The 27,975-nt window shown below is 45.9% G+C and overlaps 1 protein-coding gene across 1 annotated transcript in view; it reads left to right on the forward strand.

Moving 5' to 3' along the window:
• Positions 1 to 27,975, forward strand: part of GLB1 (galactosidase beta 1) — a 622,172-nt gene that overhangs the window by 176,159 nt on the left and 418,038 nt on the right. The window lies entirely within an intron of this gene.

Here is a 27,975-nt window from a genome sequence, read left to right on the forward strand (position 1 = left end):
TGTCCTACTTTATTCCAAGGGGCAGCGTCTCACTGACATCTGTTGCCAGCTTTCTCAGCAGAAGAATGTTGGCTACCCCTTTTGGGAGACTGTTCCTTCAATAGTCTGTTCATTGACAACATTGTATATTCCATAATATTTCTACTCCAAAAAATCTATATCAATAAATGCTTGTTTTTAATATACACTGGAAAAACATGTTGCGCTCCATTATTGCAGGCAAAAAATGTAGAAACACTGATATACAAAGATGTTACATTTTGTGAAAAAATTGGAAAAACACCACTGAAATTGACAAACCAAACACTGAAATCCAGAAACCCTACTTATCCTTTCAAGGCTGCCTGCAGTGTGAATGACTGCATGGGGTTTAGTAGATCCCCAAGTTTATAATGATGAACGATGGCCACCAGGCGGGAGCCAATTCAGTCCCTGCTCCTTCCTTGCTCGTTGGCTCAGAGGACAAACCGTTTAACTGCACTTTACATATCAGAACCACAGCTGCTGGGGCTGGGCATAACATTTCTTAAATGTGTTGACAAGCCTTAATTAGCTAGATCTGTTGGATACTGAGGGACTTAATTTAGTTTCTGTAGATTTTGGTCCATTTAATGTTTAAAACCTGGACCTAGCTCGAGAGCAGCGTGTGGGTAGTCAGTGTTTTTGTGCTGGCATCTCTCAACAATACCGCAGTACTGTGATTTGCAGTCTGTGTCCCCAATCATGTTAGTCCTTGATTGTGCTGGGAAACTGGTCCTGTCCAGATCTGCTCCAGGTAGGCTTCTTTGAGGTTTGACAGCTGAGTGAGTGTCAGTGGTAATGTTCTTAATCCCAGGGGCATGCCTAGCCCTGAGCTCGATTTTCATGAATAAAATGCATACATTTTTACCAGTTTTCTGAGGAGGCTAAGGGCTCTTGGACATGTGGCCGACTGCCAGTTGATCACCTGTACCACTGCCATGTTGTCATACCAAAGCATGATCTTCTCTTCTGTCTCTGAGCTTGCCTGGCCAAATGTGGAGTGTTACTAGTATGGGGAATAGCTCCAGATTCGAGAAATATTTGTGTTTTTAGTGTAGCCGCTTTTGTGCCATGTGCTCAGCCACCGAGATGCACACCCAAGACACAAAGAATGGTGTCAATGCTGTCTTGGTTTGGGTTGATTTGTTCGAATACATTCCCTCATAGGAGATTTTGTCAGTGTTTTTTTTCTTTTCTTTTTTTCTCCAGGTTCATTTTTCCACATATAGGCAGGGGGAGACTCCAACACAGCCCCCTTAAACCTCCTACCTTAATTATTCCCCTAAACCCAAAAATATATATGTGGCAAAATGCTTTGCGATAAACACAACAAATTCTCCTGTGAGGAAATGTAATCTACCAATCCTGCCATCTTTGTCAGATATATCTGTGAACAGCTAAAGCTGCTAGCTTGAAACCTTAGGTGCTTGCAAAAGGTGTCCCATTGAACTGGCTGAGAAAGAGCTGCCACATTCTCAGGTCCTCCTTAATGCCAGCACTGAGTGGCACACATTTTTGTTTTTCTTTGACCTTCAAAGTGGACATGGCAATTCCTGTCACTGGGGATCTTCTACGCAGGTGGCCTGGGGTGGGCCATCGCTTTTAGATCCCAACCCTGGGGATGGAAAAGCATTGGAAAAGGAGGGCCCAAGCGCAAGACATGGCATCCCCCCCTTTTCTAGTCCTGATCTATCTACCCTCCCTCTACTGTCGTAGGGTATTGTCATGTATGTCCTACCCTACACAAAGACCTCCCGACAAATATTCACTTCGAAGGGATTGTGTCCTCCGACGTATTCCTCATCTTAGATATCTCCTTCCAGCTCTGCTGGCCTCGGAAACATTTTCTCTAGAGGGCGCTGCGCGTCGACGTCCTTCCTGGCTATAAAGGCCGCGCGCAGCGTCCGTTGCTCAGTTCCGTTTTTCCGCGCGTACTCAGTGCCTCGGAATACCGTTGCTCAGTTTTGTCAGGTTAAACCTATTTACCTTGAGTTATTCGATCCGTACTCGATGGCTTCTTCGTCGGAACCGACAACTCCTCGATCCGGCTTCAAAAAATACCGAGATTGTGGGAAAAAGATGTCGCTGACTGACCCTCAGAGTTTGTCTGTGGTGTTTGGGAGCTGAACACCATTGTTCGGAGTGCGAGGACTGTATGTCCATGACAGCTAAGGCCCTGAAGGAGCGTAGGGGGAAGCTGGAGAAAGGTAAGACTTTTAAAGCTTCTTCTTCGTCGACGAAGTCGAGACATTCGTCTCCTCGTCACCATTCACGCTCCAGATCTCGGAGTGGGTCTCATCACTCCTCGAGATCGAAGCACTCGAAGAGGAGACAACGAAGATCCCCTTCTCCGTCTTCCTCTTCCTCTGTTTCGCCAAAGAGAATCCCGTGCCCCACGATACATAGTTCCCGGGCTGAATGGGAGGAATTCCGCAAAAATATGATGAGCGTCTTCGAGAAAGCGGCCTCGACCCCCTCGAAGACTGCCGAGAGCGATGCTCTGGTCGAAAGACCCGAAGGTCAAAAACGCTGCGAGTCGCAGTACCCGGCGAAGGAAACCTCTCGAGCGCGTCCCGAATCCTCGAGCAGGACTATGACCTCCAAACCTTCCTCGAAAGGTTCCGTCGACGTCGAGGCCGATGTCTTCGACGCCGTTGTCGAAGGGACCTTCGACACACGAGTCTGTCGACTCGACGCCAACTTCGACACTGGTGTCGACGCCAAGAAAAGTCACGGTTACGACACACCCAGTGTCTATCCCCAGGTACTCGACGTCGATGGCTTTGAGATTGTCAAGTAGAATCCCAATTCTGTCGAGGTCTTCGAGGCCTCCGCCTTTGTTTTCGACGCCACGCTCGAAGCCTTCGACGTCGGCGTTGAGGACATCGACGTTTTCGAGGCCGATTATGACAAGTTCGGCACCCTCTGCCTTGGAAATGGGGTTTACACCCTTTATGAGTTCAGAACAATTGAGAACTATGTCCTAAATATTGGAAGAGGGTGAATTGTCTGAACAGGAAGACACATTTGAGTTGCAGGGACCTGTAACCCCAATTAGAGATGAATTTTCCTCTGAAGAACGCAGGTTAAAGGATCTTCATGATTCCTTACATGAGGCAAGTGGGTTAGACACCTCCCCTGAGGTGGAGTTTGCTAGGCCAGACCCGGGGGAGCATGCTGAAACCCCCTATAGAGCCTTAATGGCCAGGATCACAGAGTTTATGGGGTGGTCTGCACCTTCACAATCTTTCCAACAAGATGACCTCACGGATATTCTTGACAAAGGCCCACAGGAGGATCCTGTGGTGCCTTTTCATAAAGCTCTTCAGAGGAAGATCATGACAAACTGGGAAACCCCAGATGTCGTACCAGCAGTAAATAAAAAACTGTCTACAAAGTACAGGGTATCCTCTACAGACCCGGAGTTTTTGTCTAAACACCCATCCCCAGAAAGTCTGGTGGTACAGGCAGCATCCTCTACCGATGTCAAGACGGCTTATCCTACCGTCCCAATGGACAGGGACGATAAAAAATATGATGCTATGGCAAAGAAAGTCTTTTCGGCATGTAGCATGGCGTTAAAATCTGTTAATGCTACTTGCACCCTTGCTAGATTCAGCCATACACTTTGGGAGTGTGCCTCTACAGCGGCTGACTGCATCCCGAAGGGAGAAGAAAGGGATGCGTTCCTGAATATTATACAGGACGGTAAAGACGCTATGTGCGAATCCCTCCAGACGGGCATTGATTCGGCTGACAGTATCAGCAGAGCAATGGCGGCAAGTACAACAACCAGGAGATTCGCTTGGTTGAGAAAGTCTGGTTTTGCCCCAGATGTGCAAGCCAGGCTCTTGAACATGCCATTCGATGGCTCTTCTTTGTTCGGGAAAAAGGCGGATGACAGTTTAGAGAAACTGCAAACTTCAAAAGCAGCAGCAAAATCCCTAGGAGCTGCAATCCGTCAGACACCTTTTCGTCACACAGGAACCTCTGCGAGGGGCAAGTCCTTTCGCTTCTACTCCGCATTCGGAAGAGGTAGAGGACGACCGGCTCAAAGGGGACAAAGAAGAACTACCCGAGGTGGACTAGGTAGATAGTCAAAAGCCGCAGCAACAGCAGGCGCCTCTTTACCATCGGCATCTGCATCAGCCGCCCCAAAACCACTCTGAGGACTTTCCTCACAGGACACCTGTAGGAGGCAGGTTGACTCAACATCTGGCGGTATGGCAGGCTATCACGTCAGATGCTTGGGCATTGGAAACAGTTGCCCAAGGTTACTGCCTACCTTTCCTACGTATACCTCAGAGTCATCCACCGGGGATCAGCTCTCAGAAAGCTCCAGATCCGCTCCTCTTGCAGGAAATTTTAGACCTGCTAGAGAAAGGTGCCATAGAACCGGTACCTGTAGCGGAGAGGAACAAGGGCTTGTACTCCCCTTACTTTCTCATTCCGAAGAAAGACGGAGGACTGAGACCCATCTTGGACTTGCGAGAATTGAACAAATTCCTCAGGAAAGACAAATTCAAGATGGTCACTCTTTCTCAGATCCTCCAGGCCCTTCAGTTCCAGGACTGGTTGGTATCTCTGGACCTTCAGGATGCTTATTTCCATGTGCCTATCCATCTCAAACACAGGAAATACCTGAGGTTCGCAATTGGCAACTCTCACTATCAATTTCGAGTGCTGCCATTTGGGCTGACCTCCGCCCCGAGGGTCTTCACTAAGTTAATGTCGGTAGTGGCGGCAAGTCTAAGGAGGGAAGGGATTCACGTCTACCCCTACCTGGACGATTGGTTGATCACATGTGCCACTCCCTTCACAGACTGGGCTTCTCCCTCAATTTAAAGAAGTCTCAAATGATACCATTGCAGAGACTCCAGTTCATAGGAGCGATCCTGGACACTTCCCTGGGAAAAGCCTCGCCACCAGAGGTGAGGGCTCAAGATATTCTACAGATGGTTACCAAGTTCCAACATGCCCAACGTCTCCCAGCCTTCGACTTTTTGAGGTTGCTAGGCCTCATGGCATCCTGCATTTTCCTAGTGCCAGAGGCTCGCCTGAGAATGAGATCCCTCCAGTGGGCACTGAGGACTCAGTGGTCGCAATTCTCAGGGAGAATGACAGATCTTCTTCAGGTTCCCGACAGAGTAGCTCGAGACCTTCAGTGGTGGGCCTGTCAGGAGAACATTCTGAAAGGAGAACAGTTTTGGCAACCCTGGCCAGAGATAACAGTAGTCACGGATGCCTCACTCACGGGGTGGGGAGCCCACGCCAACGACTTGACCATCAGTGGTCGTTGGTCTCCATCGGAGTCCAGACTACATATCAACCTGTTAGAGCTGCGAGCCATCAGACTTGCGCTGAAGGCGTTCCTGCCAGCTGTACAAGGAAAAAACGTCCTGATAATGACGGACAACACGGTGGCTATGCATTACCTCAACAAAAGAGGAGGCGTAGGATCACTACCCCTGTGCAGAGAGGCGATGCAGCTCTGGTGTTGGGCAATCCAAGAAGGAATCTCTCTATCGGCAGTTCACCTAGCCGGAGAGAAGAACTTGACAGCGGACGCTCTGAGCAGGCAGAGCACAGTCTCCCACGAGTGGGAGGTAGCTCAGGAAGTCCTTCAAGAGATCTTCGCCCTTTGGGGAACCCCTCTGTTCGCCACCAGCCTCAACAGGAAATGCGATCTGTTCTGCTCAAGGGAATTTCCCCCGAGAGGAGCTCTGGGAGACGCGTTCATAGTAGACTGGGAGTTTCCGCTTCTGTACGCGTTCCCACCGGTCCCTGTCATTCCTCAAATGATCAGGAGGTTGAGAAGATTCCGGAGAACCATGATCCTAATTGCCCCGGATTGGGCCAGGAGAACGTGGTACCCGAACCTTCTAGACTTGTCTATCTGCCCTCCAATTCGACTTCCACTCAGAGAGAACCTACTCTCACAGAAGGGAGGTCAGGTTCTCCATCCAGACATCAAAACCCTCAATCTTCACGCTTGGCTTCTGAAAGGCTGAGGTACAAGCATTGGGACCTCCCTGATGATGTTATGGAGGTGTTGCTTTCGGCAAGGAGGCCAGCAACAAAGTCTTTATACCGCTGCCGTTGGAACAGTTTTTGCAGCTGGTGTAGAGAACAGAATATCGACCCTTTTTCATGTGGTACACCAATGGTTTTGTCCTTCCTACTATATTTGGCAATTCAGGCCTTCAAGTTGGCACCATTAAGGGCTATCTCGCAGCGCTATCCATCTTTAAGCGCACTGCGGAAGAACCATCCTATTTCAAGTTACCCTTGATAATACAATTTCTTAAGGGGTTAACCAATGTTTATCCCCCAAGACCATTCCAAGTTCCCCTATGGGATTTAAACTTAGTCCTAACTTTCCTGATGGGCACACCTTTCGAACCACTCCATTCTTGTTCGTTAAGATTCCTTACCCTTAAAACTGTTTTATTAATAGCACTTACATCTGCTAGAAGGGTGAGCGAATTACAAGCTCTTTCTTGTAAACCCCCTCACACTATCTTTCACAAAGACAAAGTTGTCCTGCAAGTGAGGCCTAATTTCCTCCCAAAGGTGGTTTCTGAATTCCATATCACTCAGAAGATTACCCTACCATCTTTCTATCCTCCTCCTCACCCGGGGAAAGAGGAAGAGAGATTACACAGGCTAGACCCTAGAAGGGCTTTAAGTTTTTACATCAGTAGACTAGCCAGGATAAGACGGGCAAACCAGCTGTTTGTAGGTTACACAGGTCACAAGCTGGGGTTACCAATAACTAAGCAGACCATTTCCAGATGGATCATTCTAGCCATTCTGGAATGTTATAAATTGGCAGGAAAAGAGCCCCCTCAAAACCTTAGGGCTCATTCGACCAGAGGTATTGCAGCTTCATCGGCCCTCAAAAGAGGTGTGCCGGTTAAAGACATCTGTGCGGCCGCTACATGGTCGTCTGTCCATACCTTTACCCGATTTTACAATTTGGATTCCTCCTCCAGTCAAGAGACTAGGTTTGGAAGGGCTGTACTGCATTCTATTCATCAATAGAAGACAGCATGAAGTCAGTACTCCCTCCTCCAATAATAGAATACTGCTATGGGAGCATATCTAAGATGAGGAATACGTCGGAGGACACAATCCCTTCGAAGAACAAGTTACTTCTTACCTTGTAACGTTCTTTCGACGGGATGTTCCTCCGACGTATTCCTCATCGACCCTCCCATCCATCCCCGCAGTTCTACTTCCCTTGTTGTTGCAGCTTACGCTCCTTCAGGGTGATTAGTTTAGACCAGAAAGCATTATTGTGGGCTACAAAACGGAACTGAGCAACGGACGCTGCGTGCGGCCTTTATAGCCAGGATGACGTCGGCGTCGATACGGCGGCTGTCGAGGGACATCGACTCAAAGGACGTCGACGCGCAGCGCCCTCTAGAGAGAAAAAATTTTCCGAGGCCAGCAGAGCTGGAAGGAGATATCTAAGATGAGGAATACGTCGGAGGAACATCCCGTCGAAAGAACGTTACAAGGTAAGAAGTAACTTGTTCATCCGGTGGAAAGTAAGGAATGTAAATACCCAGGACAACAAATCCATTCTAACTATGACACTAACTCACCCTCCTGCCCCTCTAATAGTAAACCCTATGGTGAGACCCAATCCTCTCCTTCCCTATCAACCCCATCCACTGAGGGTGCCGAGGTGAAAGAACTGAAGCCACCTATTTTGTTAACATTATCCTGATTAAATAAAGAGGAGAGAACCTGAAACCTCATACCCTAACATTGAAAAGGGAGAAAGATAACAGCAATACCTCTTTCCTATCAGAGGAACACCCCTAGACCAGAAACATGGTATTACCCCTTCTTGATAATGACCTATCTAACCCCCCACACCCCTGGGAAGTATTCATGCACCCTCTGCTCTTCCCCCGCCAAACACCACTGAAGTACTGGGATGAAGAAGAGATAATCAAGAGGAGTACAGATTATCTATGAGAAACACCATTACAGTACTAAGAAGTAGAAGATGCAGATCAAGGCACATTAACGAGGCCAGGCCAGGCAAAGTCAGGAAACTGACTTTCATCATGCACACCTGCAGCCTGTAAGCTTGTGAAGACAGTATAAAAAGCACGGAGGCACTCAATGGTTTGAAAAAGTAGGAAGTTGGATGGAAGTCGCAGCTGGAGCGGAGTCTCCCCAGCCCAGAAGGCGGGATGCCGAGACGCTTGCCCCTGCAGAGCAAGATCGGGAGGAGGAAGCGTGGCAAGGGAGCTGTGTCTCCAAGGAGCCAAAGTCCAAGAGTGGGAGGTGAGGCGATTCCTACAGTACCCAGAAGGTTGCTTGTTCCCCTGAGCATGAAGAGAGTGAGCTCAGGAGTGTCTGCGGGGCATGGGGGTGAGACCCTGACCTCTGCCGCCGAAGCCAGCCGAAGCAACCTCGTGACCCGTGAGTTTCATTGAATGAGAGAAACCCGGTACGCAAGTAAAGGTTGCTAAAGTTACAATGTATCCAGGCAAACGTGTGCAGGTGGCATGCTAATGGAAAAGCTCTTGGTTTAAGTGAAGCGAATGAATGAAGAGTTGGACAATGGAAGTGGGAGATAAAGTAACAGAGTGGTCACGTGCAGAAATGTACGTTATTGAAAGACTCTGTAATTAAGTGGAAGCTCCTGTGAGAAAGGGGCAACTGCGCACAGTGCTGAAAAGCAAGCAAAATATAGAGATCCAAAAAGGGGGAGCTGTGCGAAAACCAAAGTGGGAGCAAACTCCCGAAAGTAAAGGAAAAGAGACTTTCCATAAATATAAGAATATTAAGAAGCATTGGTGTGGCCCTTCAAGCAGGAGATGGATCCGGGAGGGTCGCAGAGACGCCACCAACAGAACAGAAGAAATGCTAACAAAGAAGGCACCTGTTTGCGCGACCTGTAGAGTGGATCATGGGGTCTGACAACTGCACCATGACCAGGGGAATCTTAGCTGTGAAAGAAAGCTGCCAGAATTACAAAGGTGGCAAACCCAAAAGGACCTGGTTCAGAGTGGGGAAGGGGTCCCATAGGAAAGAAAGGGCAAAGAGTGACATTTTGCTATTAAAACTGTGCAAATTGAACTGTTGTGTTTACCAAGATTCAACCTTGAAACCATTTGAGTATTTGTGAACGGTCCAGAGGGTCTAGCTCCGGGCGAGGGAGGCCTGAAGGACCTGTTGCAAAGGAGTACCTCAACACAAAGGAAGGTATTGTGAACTTTTTGTCAAGTATACTGAGTTGCCAACTGAGACCCTGTGGAACTTTCAAAACCCGAGTGCCTTTAACTTGGGGAAGGGAGCTGCAGAAGAGTTCCACTGTTACCCTGACTTTAATTTGAACGCTATTGAGTTGGCCAAATCCCATACATCCCATTATTCTGTAAAATTGAGGGCAAGCATAGGTTTTGAAGCAGACCTAGTTTTACTTTTGACTGACAGACTTAGACTTCCCTTAGTTTACCATTCGTAAGGGAACATTCCCACCTTAGAGTTAGGGCAAGTTAGGTATTTTCCCATCCTGACCACTGAAATAAAGGTTGTTGAAAGTCTATATATCTGTCTGTGTCATCTCTTGATACCATGCCTGTCTCACGAAGATCCTGCCTGCTGGTATGACCCTAGCCGCAATGTTTAGCTTGCAGAGAAGTCCTTGCATGGCCCCTAGGGTAGCTTCTTTGTTGTTTACCATCGATGCTGTCTGAGAGAGCGTCATTTGTCCTCTGGGAGTTGAGAACCCCCGGCCAGAGTGTCCAGTTCAATCCCTAAAAGTGTCAAGGGTCAGAGGGCCCCTTTGTTTTCTCTGGCACTAATGGGGCACTCAATTTGTTAAGAGTCTTGAATGCAGATATCAAAATAATACAGTCGTGTAGGCCTCCTTTGTTGGCAAAGAGGAAATTGTCCAAATAGCACGTTTGTCCTCCTCTCGGTTCTTCCCTTTTGCAGTGCTCATTCAAGGAAGCAGCTGAAAGTCACGAAATAAGAAGACGAAATGGGTATGCACTTTTCAAAGTAGGTCTTGCACCCAAATGTGAAATCCAGCAGGTTGAAGCTGACTGGTGATACTAGTAGCAACTTAAATGCTGACTCGATGCTCGCCTTGGCAAGTAATGCTCCATGGCTGGCTCCTTGTATAAGTGTAATGGCCTTATCAAATTGTGCATGTGTGACAGAACAAAGGTCTGCATCTAACCATTCATTAACAGAGTTGCCTTTGCGATATCATATGTGATGAATCAGGAGGTACCTGACCACTTCCTTTTAGGAACCACCCCTAGTGGTGAAATCACAAAGTTTGGCAAGAGGAGGGGGCGACAAATGGGCTAGCAATTCAGCCTGCGTTCAGCTCCTTGGTCAGCTTCTCTGCCATGCAACTTAGAATCGTAATTGCATAGGGCATGTTCTTTACATCTTGCTAGATTTGGGGTAGGGGGCTATGTAAGGAATGGAAAACCCTTCTAAAAAACCTTGCATTAGCAGTTTCTTCTCAAAATGCTTCGGATAATCCTTCAATAATGTCACTAGAATGTCCGGCTTGATATGTGAGAGTCCATTGTGGAAATTGATGTTTTGCTGGGTAGTATGAATTTGGGGTCCTTGAGGCAAGCTGTCTCCTGAGGTCAGATTTTCCTGAAGCCCTCTTAAGGTTGCTTTGGCCGGGCAGAGTTAGGTTTGTCCTACAGCTAATGGTGGGGTGTCTCTAAATTTACAGGCTTGACCCCAACTGCATGTGTCTGCATTGAAAAGGCGGCACGCCATTTCCTTGCTTTTCCGAGTGGGCTGCTGCTTCCAGATCACAGCTAGATTGGAGCCATCGGGAATGTCCCACACCCACAAATGAAAACATCCAGGCCTTCCTTGGAGTGGTGGGATGCTTTATGTGGTTCATCCCCCTGCTTCCCTGCATTAGCAGCACCGTTAACCGACAAACTTATAAAAACTCATCCTTACTCTGCCCCCTGGTACCAAGAGGCACAAGTAGCCTTTGAGATTTTAAAAGATCACCTTTGTATGAGCCAGTACTAGCTATGCCAGACTTCTTGCAAGAATCTGTTACAAGCAGATGCATACCTTGTGGGTCTAGGGGTGGACCTATCCCAGATTCAAAATGGAGAGGAAAAACCCATATAATGGTTCTATGCGATTTTGTTGACCACAGCTTGTGGCCTTGTATTTCATTTCTTGTAAGGCAACTTTTATTTTTTCATGGTGCACTTCCCCCCCCTCACAAAGCCCACGTCCCATGCCTTTGTGCCTGTTCGACCTCCAACCCATACTACTCCCTCCACACGCACATACATATACAAAAGAAAAAATCCAAAGTCTACTTCGAAGTCTTGAACTAAAAGACCACAAATAACTGTGATCGATTTTATAATTGTAAACACCCATAAAATAGATCAGCAGAAATCTCTATCCATTGCGTCAAATTGGAATGCCTAGCGATTAGTTGACTGTCCAGTCTGCAACTGTTACATGACTGGATGACGGTTCAAGCTAATCACAGACTATACCCATTTGGTATGGATGGTGAGCAATAAAGATACCTGTCCAGGAACCCTACACTTTTTCCTATCCCTGCAGCCATATGCAGCCATATGCACTTACAATAAAGTACTGGGCTGAGTATAAACAAAATACTGTGGACTTTATCTCAAGATATATTCCCTGGTCATTTGAGAGCCCATTAAAGAGGAAGACTTTGGAGAAAGGGAGGAGGTGTATGACTGAATCAGGGACTTGAGCCTAACATGAGTGTATAGGGTCCCCTTTCACCATGGGACTGGCGGTGTACTAGGGGTTTTTACCAGGGCCAGTCCTTCCCCAGTGGTGGGGTGACAGTGTTGGGAGGGCTCCCCGTCTCTCGTCTCCGTCTTGTGCTTTGTTACAAGTAAAGGATATTGCACTCAATCACCCAATGCTTTACTTACCCCATTCTGGCCAGTGTTCCCTCTTCTATTACAGAACTATGGATCTCAGAAACCCCTGGGGCAGAGAATTAACCAAATGACCCACAAGAGAGAATTGTGGTGCTCACACAGCATATGAAGAATAGCAAGCAGGAAAGCAGCTTATCTCATACAAGAACAGGAAATATTGTACCATGGCGAAATGAAAAATATGCTCCAAATGCTTGTTAGAAAGCCCTCAGACTGTGCAGGAAAGAGGATAGGACTTGATACTTATTAAGATTCCCACATGTGTAACCCAGCCCTTGGGGAGAAAAGACAGGAATAGATTGGTTTCTAGAGTCATGTGAGAGCTGAAGCCAGTTGAGGGGGTTGGGGATAAATACAAAGAAGAGGGCAATATACTAGACAAATTCATCTATTGCCAAGTGTGGGCTATTGGGTTTCCGTCAGTTTGAATGGAGGCAGATCAAGAGATCAGGTAGAGGAAGGACGGTGGAGTGGAGCGTTAGGAAGATGGTGGAGATTGCTGCATTGAGGTATTGGTTATTGGGGAGAGTGAGTGAAGCTGAGAATGGGATGGTTAGCATGGTGGATATGACAGAGTATAATTGTGGGATAGGCAGATGGGAGAAGAGGGTGTGGAGATAGGATGGGGGAAAGAGTGTGTGACGTGTGATGAATCCTATGGAGCCCTCACAAAAACCCTACCTTAAGTCTCCTCTCAGGTGGCAAGGGAAAGGCAGACAGTGCCTGATTCTAACCCGGGGGTAGAGGGAGGGCGGTTTTAGTCAGGAGGATCACCTGGGAGGAGAAGGACTATAGGGAAACAGGAGGACTACATTGGATGAGATGTGGTATTTGTCTAAATCGAGGAAGGTAATCTCAATAATGCCAGTACAAATAATGCCATGTTGTCAAAGGGAACAGGTACTCCCTGAAGTTAAGTGTAACAGTGTGAATGAAGACAATTATAACCAATCATTTGCTGGGTGAGAAAAGCTCTTTCAAAATGTAGAACACTCGCAAAAATAGGAAACCCTATGGGTCCAAGGCAAAGAATGCAGAGAGGTCTTTAAAATGATCAATCTGGAAATGGAAAACCTCAACCCTCTGTAAAACCAAATACATCTTTTTACCCTGTGAGAAACCAAAGGGGTCTCTCCCTTGCTAGTCCCTGGGGATCTCTCTCTCAGGTGCCCTGGGCACAGCCATCACCTTTGGATCCAGACCCTGGGGGTGGACCAGTGCGGGAGGATCAGCTGGGTGGGTGAGGGAGGAAATCTGCAGGGATTCACCCTTTCTACATAAACACTGGGCCGCGGAAGATGGCGACTGAAAGTAAAGAAGCTAACCCGTACATATCTCATTGGACATGTCCCTTTAATCGGGTCAGGCCAAGTCAGGAATTTGACCTTAATCAACTGGAGCAGGACCCCTGAGCGAGCGGTAGGAAAACCCTGAAGTTCCCTGCAGGAGGCTGTTGCCTCCAGGAAACTGCGAAAGCCAAATCCCAGACAAATAGAAACCTGCATTGTGTTTCAAGGACGCCAGCGACCGGCCAGGGTGAATGACCGAGTTGGGGAGGCCAGGCCAAGCCTGTGGTATCAACCTTGATTTGTGAATCAAAGACAAAGGAATGCACACAACCAGTGAGGTTAGCAGAGGAAATAAGACTAGTGTGTGTCAAGAAAAGATTAAAGGCGCAATGGTGTATTGCATGATTGAAGGTTGCGAACATGCTTAAGAGACGTAAAAGAAAACAAACCAGTAATGAACTTAAAAGTTACAGCTAACTGTGAAGCCAGTGATAGAGTAGCAGAGTGGCCCGGCGAAAGGAAATAGCCCACTCGAAAGTCTCCGCAAAATATGTGATGTCTTTTTATAAAGCTGCAAAATGAACAAACTCTGAAATGTGCAATGGCCAAGATTAACCCAGATGAAATGGGACGTTAAAAGGTGATTGTTTGAAGAGGAAGATTGAGGTATAGAACTACCAATACCAAGAGACATTGCAGCAAAGAACATTAAGGGAAAGTTGAAGTGAAAGTCAAAGTGTTTCTGCAGTGGTCTATGGTAAAAGCCCAGCACATTCGAAAGTCTTCAACTTCAGTGAAAGGTCCGAGCCCGGCTGGGGGATAACAGAACCATGAAATAAGTTGGGGGAAGGGAACCCTTAAAGAATGTGAATAAAGATTTGGGAAGGGAACCCATGCAAGTGCTGTGATTGCGAGGTCCGAGTCTGGCCGAGGGAGATCTACGTTGAATCAGGTACTTTTTGATTGAAAGGTCCGAGCCCGACAGAGGGAGACCTACGTGAACTTTTGTTGAACTGTGAAAGAACTTTGGAAAGCTGGAATAAGTCACTTTAACCTAGAAGCCCAAGCAGGCTTCGGCCCACATTTTGAACTGCCTTTTTTTTTAAAATTTGCTTTTATTGGTTTTATCATATACGACAAAAAAAGAAACAAGAAAGAACAATAAAGAAAAATCAAGATACATACAAAATAATGCACCGGTTCACACAATTCGTTCACAGTGCCATACAGTTATCTCAATGAAGGTGCATTTCCTGATACTCAAAAAGAAAAAGAAAAAACAACTCCCCTTTCCCCCCTCCTCCCTTATTTAACTTGGCACCAGTCCGTTTTTTCGCAATTAGAGCGCCGAAACGTTGATAGGGCAATGTTTCTGACTCCAGTGTCTGATCACTCAGCGCTCGCTTGTATCAAGAGATTTTTCCCCTTTTTTGTCTTTTTTTTTTCCAGTCACTACTACCTGAGCATTGTATTTCCGTTCGTCTGATAGGGACTCATTATCTGGCGTTAGGTGTCGACTTTTAAAGTCCATCCATAGGGTTTCACATTGGGCTGCCCTTCCGTGCAGTGCCTTTTTTTTTTATTTTTATTTTTTATAACCTGAGCCAGTGTGTCATCCTGATTATGGGGGCTCCGTTACTCTGTGCTGTCCAACGTGGGGAGGAGAGCTGACTCAGCCACATTGAACCTTTATGTTATGACATTGACTTTACTTTGCAGAGACATTTTCCTTTACACACTTTTTGTATAGGGGATAGGGCAGGCATTAGGTTTTGTTAGTATAGGCCAGACTGACTAGGACTGTGTTGTCTTTATTATTTGATAGTAGCGACTACTCCCATCATAGCTATAGGGCAACGTAGGAGTTTTTCTAAACCGCAAGACTCTAATAAAGGTTTTGAAATGTAACTTTTGCATCAGTGTCATACTTGTGATACCATGCCTCCCTTACAACCCTTATGATACTCCTTTAAGGAATATGCTAAAGGAGAGAGAGTATTTTGGTGGGGAAAATAAAAGAAAATGGAGTTTTGTTTTAGGGACTTCGAGTCCCAGAATTCCCAGAGTACTGGGACGAAGAGTACTCTGAGGCACAAGGTTGCAGAGTGCTGCCCATTAAGGTTGATGGCCCACACCTGAAGGTGGGTGAAAGGCATACAAGGCTCCCTCGGGTGCAGGCCATGAAACCAAGGTGGAAGAAGGAGAGGCAGCAGGAGAGCATTCGTAGTAATAGTGTGTGGAGGAGTTTTCAATTCTCCACAAAGCAGCAGAGGAAGAAATTGTGGGAAAGCCAGGATCCCAGATCACAGTGGTGAGAGAAGTTAATGCTGGGCCTGAGAGGGGTCGTATGGGCTTGATTTTCGCTGCAGAGGTCGTGCTGCGGAAAGCGCACCTGTTTGTGACTTTCCCATTGTGAAGCGTTCAGCAGTGGCAGGCGAGCACCTGATCACTGTGGGAGCTGCGAGGGCTCTGAGGAGCGGAAGCCGTGCAGGAGAGGTTGCTGTGCCACCCAAGAGAACTGAAGCAGACTAGCTGGAATCAGCAAGGTACATGGATGCATGCACCAAACCTGGTGAGTTCGCTGTTATATTGCGATCCCGGAGTGCTTCGTGTCTACCAGTTGCCTGAATCCAGACTCCCTTTTGTATACCAAACTGATGTAAAACAAATTAATGATTGTGATGCAAACCAAACTGGTGTAAACCAAAGCAGTTGGCTTAAAGAGACTCTAAAGATCACACCTGAAGGAGGTGATGATTATATAGTCGGTGATAATAACAACCAACCACAAGAAGGGCCAATATTTCAAGAAAGAAACCTAAACCACTATTGTGAAATCCAGAAGGCACACACACTAAGGCGACTGATCAACAACCAGGGTTGCCTGATTCAAAAGAAGATAACTGAACCTAACCGTGTGTGAAGAATATTTCCCAGATGCAGAGAATGTCTTCAACCCACATTGCCAAAGCCAAAGAAGTGTGAAGCAGAGAAAGAGGTATTATCAGCAGTTGGTTAACAAAGGTGGAACAAGATTGGCAGAATGTCTGCCCTTCTGATCATAGGTTCAGGAGGAAGGAGGCATTACTGGTCTTGCATGTGGCAAACCCTTGGGGAAAGTAAATAGCAACAATGTGATGCTTTTGTCCCCTAAAGAAAATCTCAAACCTAATTGGGTGAAGCAGAAGACATTGTTTAAAGCTTTGAAGTTGACCCTTACCACAGAAGTACTTAGAGGTAGTAGTTTGGCCTGGCAAGGGAGTATACAAGGTCATAGGACTTTGTACCAATTGGTTCTCTTTGGGCAGGAGAGTATACCCGAGCAGAGAACTGCAGTAGTTTCTTGACTGGCAGGGGAGTATACCAGGCCAGGAGCTTTTGCAACCAATGGTTCTATCCTGGTAGGAATACACAGGAGCAGTTTTGTAGAGGCGGTAAACCTACCATGAGATTAAATCAGGCGGGTAAAGCTTATGATGGTCATTGGAGAATCACTGAAGTGTTTTGGTGAAAAGGTACTGAAGCTAAAGTGGTGCCAAAATATCCTGATGAAGACATTTGTTTTGAAACTAATGAAGTTCTGAAATAATTTTAGTTGATGACAAGAGGCTGCCTCAAGACATTGAATACAAGTGGAAAGAGGAAAGCTTTATTAACAATTGTGAATTACCTTTGGTATCCAAATTGGAACTTTGTGTTGTCAAGGTGGATTAGAAAGAGAACTGAAGTGAACCTTTTTATTACAATACCGGATTTCCTTCTCCTTTGTGAACAGTTAAAGAAAAGCCTGCTTGAATCTAGGGAATGTGAATTCACTCAGGTTATCAGAAGAAGCAGCTATTGTGGTTTGAATTATACTGTTATGTCTATTGTTGTTAAACCGTCATATATTTCCTTATTGATTTGGTGTTTATACAAGTGTGAGTGACAGAAACCTTTTGTTAAAGTGTTTCCTTTAGTTTATTTTAGTCAGGGAAATCCTTGTCAAGGTACGGATAGTTATGCGTGTATCCAACCTTTTGAGTAAATAAAATGGCATCTGTTTAAAAACCTTCACAAAGTTGCCTGCCTCACATTTCTGTCCCCTTGGCTAAGACTGGAGGAGGAGGAGGAGGAGGAGAAGGAGGAGGAGGAGGAGGAGAAGGAGGAGAAGAGATAGAGCAGGAAAGGGAACAAGAGAGAACAAACACACCAAAGGAAGCACAGTGGGTTAGCAGGGGGGGATGTGGAGGATGGCGGAGTGAGTGAAACAAACAGCGGGTAACGTTTCCGTTGTAACCTGGAGGCAACCTACTTTAGTGTGAAGAAACCCTTGGGAAGTCCTGGCACGAGTAAGACTGAAAAGGCTATAGCCTTTAAGGCCCTCCCCTTAGTTAGCATCTTAAATAGTAGGGCTTACCGATTGCTAGCCAACTAACCTGGGATATAGAACAACCTGGGCTAAGGAGGTGGGGCGCCCATTGCGGACTAGGCAACATTGCCATAATACATCAAGTGTCTGAATTATTTGAGTGCTACAAAATAAACCATCCTCTGGAGTCTGGGTATCCTTAAGGCCATCTATGATGCTTAGCAGTTTTCCCTGAGTAAGGCAACTCAGTTTGAAAACTTGGTGTTTTTTTTAAGTAACCTACAAATAATTAAGAAAATGCACTTTATGCAGACCAACCTGAATACCATATTCAGCAACCTGGTACAAATGGTTAGGTTCTTGACCGAAACGTGCAGAGCAATGTGCAGTATACTCTATAGAACGCCATAGCAAAGAACAGGTTTACACTAATTCAACGAGAGGTCAGAGAAAGCACACTTTGTGTCTCGAAAATTAAGCAAATTTCGGAACAATGTTTATTTTATTTTCTGGAACCTTCATACCAATAATGTTGGATGCTTTCTTTTCAAAAATAATTTGCGCTAAAGGCCATAATGTGCCTTTGTTCCTTATTATTCAAAATAGTGTTGGTAGTGCTTAGTGTTTAAGTGTTTATAAAATGTCTGCACTGCCAGTTGTTTGTTAAAAGACCCACTCTAAAAGCCATCTATACTTTATTGCTGTATGTTGCTAAATCTCTTGTGATTCTTATAGCAAGTTAGTAACAGGCACATCTATCCATATTGAGAAATACAACTAGCTGGAACTCTCCCCACATGCGATTTAACATGACTCTTGATGTTTGGTTAGTGGACAATTCTTAAGGGGGCAGGAGCATCCCAAGTAAAAGGCGGTGTGGGTGTGACTGGGGATATCAGTAACACCTTTTCAATGAACAGAGGGAATCATGAGTGTGGATTCAAACCCTCTTGAGGCAGCAGTTAAATCTGGGCTACAATCCTCCTTGACCAGACACAAGGCTTGAGCAAAGCATGACTGAGGTCTTGTAATGGCTAGAGCCTTTCTGCATCAGAGATCAAAGGCCCGTGGGACTCTGAGGAGACATGATACACACTGCTGTGCCACTGTCTGCATCGTTTACAGCTGGGCTGTCCTGTGACATAAAGCTGCTCCACTCCCCCACCCCCTTTCCTCTGAAGCATCAGGTGCTGTTTCTCTGGCCCAGCATGACCTTTAGTGGTTTCTAAATTGACTTGCCTGTATTACAAGCCTTTTCATCATCTACGTTTTTAATGCCAAACCAGAGTCTCTCTGCCGTGGGTGAACTTTGACTTTTCCAACTATTAGTAGTTCAGACCGCTTGTGGTTGATTTGCCATAAACACGTCTGCACACCTACTGTTACACCACATACATTAAACTCGGAAAAGTGTATTCTCTTAGAATAAGTTGGACTTTATTAAGGACGCTTAACTGCAAGTCAGGTCACTGTGTTGCCCGGAGGCCCGGGTTGATCCTGAACTCTCCTGATCACTCTTGACTAGTGAGGGCCACAACCTAAAGACCTTGAACAACTATTTTAGAAAGTTATTTCAACAAAGCAAATGACTTTGATACAATTTACTTCGTTGAAATAACTTTGGAAAAAAACATAAAAATGCTTTTTTATTTTTGGGTGAGGACCCAAGCCCTCCTTCTCCTCTCCTCTCCTCCACTTCACTTGCTCCTTTATACTTGGGTATAAGCAAACGATTTCCCTTTATGTTAACCTTTTTATAAGGTATTTTAATAACATTGTTTTGATATCCACTTTTAATAAGCATCTAGATTTGTGGCATTACCACAGTTTCTAATTGCCCGAATAATCATAACCAGCAATTCAGAAACAAATTGGGGTAATAATGTAGCAGAATCATCAAACTCTGGGCAAGAGGAGTACACACCTTGAAGAGCTGCCCTATGACTCTGGTGAACAGCACAATAATATTGACAGCAAGTTGTCCAGGTTCCAAAACATGGAAGTCAAGGGAGGGCTTTAAGGCTTGCTTAGGATTGTCTGTGTAGAAAGAGATAAATGGTGATCATGTTTGAGGACTTTGTTCCAGAAATATTTGCTTTAAGGCATATCCACCACATATGGGCATGGGTCCCTAGTGTCCCACAATCCAACACATAGAGGGCAACATTGCCAGAATCTGTGAATGTGCACAAGGGGAGGTACCAGTGGAAGCAGATCCTGTAGGAGCACTCCCTGTCAGTAATACCCTGCAATGACTTCTGTGCCATAGTCCAAATATTCCCCAGGTTCCAGGCTGATAGAAACCACTAGTTCTTTCTCCTACCTCTTCATATAGTGAAAAGATTCAAGGGCCCTAATTTGTTTAGAAGCTTGTATAATTATGAAATGCCACTTTTAAGAAGGCCACTCTTTAGGGAGAGTTCCATTGGGGACGGCTTCAGTAAGCTGGAATGCAGCCTTGAAAGCTTCAAAATCTAGAGGGGCAATCTGATTGTACAGTTGGCCTAAATGATCAAGACCTCCCTTTTTCCATTGTCCAAACGCAGGTTTACACCACGTAGGATATAATATGGGCTCTCAAGGGCCGGAATAATGGGTCCCAAGTTGCCCCCCATTTCAGAGCCTGTTGGTCCTATCCCAGTTATGAAGGACAATCCCACCCTTTGCTCTAGCCGATAAAATGAAGTATTGAAGAGATACTAAGAGCACTGCCATGACTTGCTGCTCTAGTTCCAACCAACGTGAGCGGGAACCTCCACAGTTCAGTTGAAATATTGGGGCGATCTGTGCATCCCAGACTTGCCTCTTAATGTCAGGCACTCCTATCCCCCCACACCCCAGTGGCGTCTTCCCCCGAATCATTAATTTTGCAGTAATCCAAGGGTGTTTCTGGACCCATATAGACTTCCAGGAATGGAGGCAGTGGATAAATGTGGTTGGTGCGAGGCAGGTATGGTATCACAAGTTAGACACAGACACAAAGATATACGTTTCAACACCGTTAGTCAGTTTTGAATGGGGGTTGGAGACTTACTAGCTGGCCCTAATTCTATAATGGGAGTGGTCTCAATCATTAAAGTAAAATAACATAGTCCATGTCAGTCAGTCAAACATAGAAAAAGTCTGTCAGAAACCTATACTTGCCCTCAAGCTTTCCAATAACTAAGTGTGGGAAAATGTACGAAAAATAAAAGATTGTATCAAAAGAAAGTCAGAATAGCAACATTGTTGGTTCACGACTCCCTTCCTCAGGTTTAAGTAAATGGGTCTCTTTAAGAGTTCCTTCAAAGTGGATAGTAGGCACAGTTCAATTTTGATAGTAGGCACAGTTCAAAGAATTCACATAAGTCTTTCAGGCTTCCCTCGCCTATGTTCAATATGTATCACAGTTCTCTCAGGCTTCCCTCGCCTGTTTAACCATCATCAATATAACACAGTTCTGACATAATGATATTTCGGGTGAATCTTTCACCATAGGGCCCTCTGATTTCCCCTCACCCGCGTCTAGGCCTTTCAAGACTTTAACTTCTTTCAATTTGTATTGGGACTCCGTTCCCCAACCTTCTTGGTTGTCAATTCATTTTCACGTCAAAGACTTTTGAAACTTTATAGCTTTACTTAGGCCTATGCATGACAACTTCTACACAATGCATCTGGGTTATTGTAGTTCCTAATATTCACATGTGCTCTTCTTAGCACCTTGGTTTCATACCCGCCCTCTTGGCACCTTCTGGAAGTCTCATTTCCTTTATACTTTAAAGATTCACTTTATTCATCAACAAGCCCTTCTGGGATCCAGGGTTATTTTCTTGTTAGCCTCCCTTTTCGACTTGTTTCAAACATCAATTTTTAACAGTTTTCTGCTCCCTTTTCTGAGGGAAATTACAGTTCAGAGACTTTCGATAATGCATCTTTCTTTATCTGCAGGACTACTCTGCTACTTTGTATTTCCAAAAACAATAATCATATCTTTCTCTTCTCGCGTCTGCCATCAGACACGTTGGCTTCCTCGCAACATTGGTAACATTTGCGTCATCAGAAACCGGGCTCTCCCTCATTCAAGAACTCGCCGACTGTGATAGACTGTAACCGGCTCTTCTCTGCTATCGTGTCCCAGGTCAGGGTCTCTCCCCTTTCCTTTTCAGACCTTCTCAGGCACTTCTGTCACTCTGGGGAAACGAGCAACCTTCGGGCACATTAAAGAAAGGATTCCTCCACCTGCTCGGCTTTCCTCTCGACACCTCTTTGGCTTCTTGGAGATAGAGCTCCCTCGCCTTGCTTTCTTTTGCTCTCGCTCGCAATATGTCAGCGTCTTGGCCTTCTGTTCTCCGCAGCCTGGTGTTCCAACAGCCATTGCTCAGCTGCTCCTTGTATCCGATGTTGCTCCCTTTGTCTTTCTGTGCTCCACCTCTCTGGGTAGCAGTCAATGAGTTCCAGTTATGTGGGATTGTGACTGGGTGCCTGACCCTGCCTGGCCTCATTAGTGGGACAGGCCTATTGCATATCACTAGTGGTAATCGTCCTAGTCTGTCCTCCTCTGCCTCGTCTTGATACCATGACTCACCTTGCAGTGTTTTTTCCCCCACTCCCCAAGGACCCCCTACCGAGGTGATCCTCCCTCGTTTGTCCACCCCCAGGGTCGGGATCCAATAGCGATGGCCCTTCCCTGGCCACCTGAATAAGGGATCTTCGGGGATTGAGTAGTGAATCACCCTCAGGTTTTTCATATAGGGTTCTGTATGGGTGTGCCTGAGAAATAGTACGGAGGTCATTTTTAGAGGTTATGCGACCTAGCCAGGAAATTTCCTGAGTGGACCACCTTGCTAAGTCATTCGCCAGCTTTCCGGACAAGGGTAGTATTTTAAGCCCAATAAAGGCTGCAACGTTTATATGACCTAATATTATATTACCTATTGAGTACATAAACTCTGTGAAAAAGTATCAAAACGTATTGTCCAAATGAAAATGACCATTTGTAAACAACATGGTACACCCAGAAATAATAATAGTTATTCTGTGATGGAAGAAATCCAATCCAGAGCGCGGCCAGGCGAGGCCCATTAGGCTGACCCAATGGAGGACTACTAATAAGCGGGACTAATCGCCTTGCAGTGAAACAAGTAGTGAATACCCCAGAGTATCTGTTAGCCAGCATTATCAACTGGAATTGGCTGGGAGAATATGAGATCTTGGTAATAAACATGCATGATACACCAGATGTGCACTACACTGAAGAAATTGTGGGTAATAATGAGATACTAATGCAGCGGTATAATTGTACACAACCGACACCTACTTTGGAGATTTAAATGTTAAATTACTGTACTCGATAACAAATGAGCTGGAGACGGCCCTGAATATCCCAAAGGCACATCCTAAGCAAACCCTATGTGACGCTAAGGGTAAGAAATGGAAAGACCTTCTTAACACATAGATTAGTCATGTTAAACGGCAGAAGCACCGGGAACATACCTGGTGGTTTTACACAAATAACAAATAGTGTCACTACTTTGCACTATTGCTTTATCCAGGCGAGATTTTACAGCTCAATCCTGGAACTCCATATTGCAGGAAGAGATGAAAGTGATCATTTACCACTACAGGTGACATGTATATTCTCAGAACTAATGCAAGAAGGCGACCAGACTGGTACGATGGATATCAATAACAGAGGGAACAAGACCACATGGAAACCACACAAGCTGGAGGATTCGGATGTATGCTTCATGAGAGAAAGCAAGTCCCTTTAAAGACACCTAACGGCTATGGTGAGCTCAGTGTGCAGGTGATGGATTTTGCGGTCTCCATACAAATGGAATATGAGGCCCTCATATCAATCGTAACAATCGCCAAGTTATACAAACAAGTTCTGGAAGGAAAAACAATATACACAAGTACGATTGTGATAAGAAACACACCCCTAGGAAAACCTACGTAGTACCTTGCAACAAGTCTGATCTTTCTGTGATGGTGACAAAGTGTAAAGTTCTAAAGAATGAAGGCAAGCGTCCCCTAGATAGCACGATCCTCCCCACAATGAGAGACAATAATGGACTCTCCCAAGATGGGAATAAGGCTAAGACAAAGTGCGGGTGAGCTTCAATGGGAGTTTATCAATCAGAATAGGGCATGCAAAGGACTCTGCAAACTCCGGGAGCGCTCTGTTCGACAATAGCAAAGACAGGCGCATATATTTACAAAAAACGTCATAAGAACCTACATGCTATAGGGGGCACAAGTTCGTGGGGATTGGGTGGCGACGACTAACTATAGGTGCTGCTGTGATGTGGTTTGCCATGGTTGGTGGACGTCACTGGTTACCCTCGTGGGCTGGGCTGGGCCGAGCAGGTCAGCTGGGTTGATCCGGACGGTGTTGTTGTGCCAGCCCTGACCAGTGTCAGTGATGAACGTCTTTCCTGGCTTTCTGCCCTAAGGCCACGCACACCGCAGTCATTCAATATTGCAATATTATCTTCCCCGGTAAATCTTCCAATAGGTTATTCTGCAGGTTAATGCAACACAGGGGGAATGCACTTAGAGTGGGGTCTTTTGGTGATACATCAATACATGGTTACCATCGTCCTGTTGACCGGGTATCATGGGTCGCGAGGTTGGGTCTCAGGGCAAGGGACGAGCTGTCCGAGTTATCATGTCCTGTTAGAAGTAATTATAAATGTGTTCCTGCATTGTTGCTATAATATTGGGTGTCCAAATTTTACAGGGGCCATTAACCTAGGGTGAGCCGGTGGGTCGTGGAGCCTAAGAAAGGGCGCCTTTGGGCCTGCGTTTATGGCCGGGGTTTACTGCTGGGTTGTAAATAATTCAGGTGGCAGGCCGCGGCCCTGGGTGCTGCGGGGGAATGTGAATGTTTGAAGCGGCTCCAGTCGAATTGGGGGAGGTGGAGCAGAGCAGCGCAGGCCTCTGCTTTCCATCTGGCGGGCTTCAATGGGGAGGAAGGGGGAATGGCCTTGGACATGCCCACAAAGGTATTTTCCTCGTGTGTTGCAGATTTAAGAGGAAGAGGCATAAACATTCATATAATGTACAGTACTTCATTGAGTCTTTTCAAAGCTTATGTTTTCAACATTGTTGGTGCCTTTTACATGGCCATTTCAAATGCGTTACATATGTGTTAGGTGTTTAACAATCACAGCATTTTGTTACATTTCTATACATGCGCAGTAAGTGAGGTGGTAGTAGTAAGGTTGGTGGAGCACGCAGGAACAACCGGCTAATAAGACTGATGGTAGTGACACATGGTGAGCTTTGACATACATACTGTGCATTTTCGTGCACCACTTACATGAGCTCCAAATAGGGTTGTATTTGGCTCCCTTTGTACTCTAGCAGCATTAGTTCAGCTATGGCATGGGACCTTGGGGTGCAATCTTCTCGGCAAAACATATAACAAGAAAACCCCGGGACACTTTTACCATGTGTGCATAGCTACGGGGATATGGGTACTTCAACCCGAATGCCATATAAACACACATTCAACCATCTTCATGGAGGTTACATGTTTTTAGTCAGAAAGGTCATGGAGAAAAGAGTTTCAGCACAGGTAGTTTGCTCATTAGTATTTGGGGGCTCTGCTTTTGTCAGGGGACCATTTTACAGTTCTTTTCCACCCCCGTCCCTGCTGGCCGGGTCATGCTGGGAACAGTGATACAATGCGGAAGGTGAAATGTTAGTGTTTGCATCTAGCACTAGCTCATGTCCGTCTGTTCGTGGGAACTGGCTCTCAGCGGATCTGCCATGGAGCTGCGGCCGCAGGGACAAGTGAGACTCTCCAGGGGTGGGGGCCGCGCTGTGGTGCACACGGCTCAAACCATTTTGATTCCACAAAATGGTTTCCAGGACCTAGCTAAATACAGCATGTTTGGTCAAGGTCTTCAGCCAGTGGTCCACCCGCAACCTGGGCCCTGGTGGCAGGGGGAACCCCTGACAAGCCCTGGACTTCACAGGGGGGGGGGGAGCTGCAGGGGAGGAGGGTCTCTTGGACCAATCCTCCCATACAAGAATCTGGTTGCGAAATGCACAAACGCAATCAGATTTTTACCAACGATACACCGACTTTTTGGAAACGTAGTTTCACAGCAGGGGAATCAAACCTTCACAGTTGGTGGGGTCCCCTGTTGAGAAAGATTTCTTTTTTAGGCATCGTTCCCTCCATATTCTTTGGACCCCCGAACGTTTTGCTTTGGTTTTACAGTGTCCTGGCTTTTTGCAGAGCAGTGAAGCCTCACTTCACTGGCCTTTTGCTCATTTGATATGGGGAAAATGACTAGTCCTTCATTCTTTCAGTACTGAGTAACTTTTTCATATTGCACAAAGTATCATTCAATGCAGTGCAATTTGGATACATTTGTCTCGCCCTAGACTTGCACTAAGGGAATTTTTGGGTTATTTTTAAATGTGCCTAAAGACAAGCTGATTGCCGAAGTTACATTTTTATCATTTTTGCTATATTTTTAGTTTTCGCATTTACCGCGTTTGTCTACCAACTGTGGCTAGTGTCCTAAGTTGACCGTGCCACAAGATTTTTCGCTTGTTCTTTGGCCATTCTGTTCTTTGGTCTTCTTCCTGCCTTTCGGGATAGGAACTCCCTTTTTATGGTCCTGCATTTGCCTCGGAAAGCAGTGGTTTTGCAGGCTAATTTATTCTATGTGTGTATGGCGGTCAGGAAGTTGGCTGGGACTGTCTGATCCCAATCCACGTATTGGTTACAGTATGTCTAGTGTGCATGTATGAGTTGGCCCCACAGTGGTCACTGATTGGACCACTGCTGGTGTGCATGTGTGGGGCAGGTTTTCCTATTGGAGGGGTGTGTTTGATCACTCAACTGATTTTAGAATAAGATGAGTTCTGCAGCCATTCCAGCAGATCGGAAGGGGAGCCAAGTATCTGTGCAGCTGGGCAGATGACGGAAGACCTGAGGACGAAGCCTGAAGAGGCCTGGCAACCATTCTTGCTGCTGTCCCGGTGAAGCCCTGCGGGACTACCTGGTCTCAGAAGACCCTTGCTGGTGCTTCGACCCTTTGGACTAGTGGGGCCATCTCTGAAGGTAAGGAGGGGTGGAGAGGGGGCCTGCCTGCATCGAGGCACCCATGTTGGGTTGGGCTACACCCTCGCCCCCTTGTCAGTCACAACGCTGGCCCTGTCACTATGTTTTTAAAAATCCTAACGTTTAGGCTGTATTATAATTAACAAATGTAAAAATAGTAATTATCAACACTTATTGTCCAAATGTAAATGACTGTTCCTAAATAACACCGTACACCCAGATATAATAGTGTGGTTAACATCTCATTCCTACCATCTGGGATAACAAATATATATAAACAACAAAGGAATAAGAAGATATTATGGCAATATGTTATGCTATGTTGATTGGCTTTTATACTGCACACCTCACGACCATAGAGAGTGCTGCTACCTTGTTCGTGTGGGTGAATTGTGACCCCACCCAAAGTGCAAAGCAGACCGTGATCTGTGGGGTCAGAAGGAAATGAGGAAAAGCTAAGCAGGAATTGGGAACAGCGGGATAAAGGCGGAGCTGGACCAGAAGACAAACGTGGTGTTGATTTGCCAGATCTTTAGCACACTATGGCCTCACTAGATGGGCACTCTTTAAAAGGAGTTTTCAAATCCAGAGGTGCCTTTCGATTTGATGGAATTGCTCCGGGAATGTTGTCATGTTTGTATTTGCAAAGCACATATACACAAAGGTCTCTTGACTCTAACAACTGAACACTCTAGCTTCAACAAGTCATAATTTCAGACAACGCCCATTTTCTATCTGTATGTTGCGCATTTGTGGGTTCTTTGAGCCGATGGCGATTGCTCCGCCTAGCCTTTTGTCATTGCAAAGCGTGAAAGGACCGGTTGCATGATTTATCTTGACGTTTGGTCAGAAGAGTTGCGATTTGTTTTCCCTCGTGTATCCGGGCCCGGAGGTGTGCTGTTCACCTACATATTTTCCGAAAATAGATTTGCTTGCGCAGTTGCATTCCCTGGACCGTTTGCGTGAGCGGACTAGTTCATTCTGTATTTTATTGGGTAAGATTTATTTTGCTGAGATGACCATCAATAAACCCTCTATTGCTGCAGGGCACCTACCATTTCCTGTTGTCATTCTACCTGTTCCATGGGATGCAAGAATCGTGATCTAAATTAAAAAAATATGTTCCCATCTAAATTTGGGTGGTGTAGTATCTAGGAAATGCATGGAGAGGCATAGATGAATTGGCCACCATTGACGCTACATTCCAAGAGACATGTGAGTCCCACAGATAAAGAAACCCATAGCATGTTTGTGAAGAGCCAGTTACACTTCCTCAGATAATCATTTTATTGT

Source organism: Ambystoma mexicanum, chromosome 5p (genome assembly GCF_040938575.1).
Source record: "Ambystoma mexicanum isolate Mex_15411 chromosome 5p, UKY_AmexF1_1, whole genome shotgun sequence".
Lineage (NCBI taxonomy): Eukaryota > Metazoa > Chordata > Amphibia > Caudata > Ambystomatidae > Ambystoma > Ambystoma mexicanum.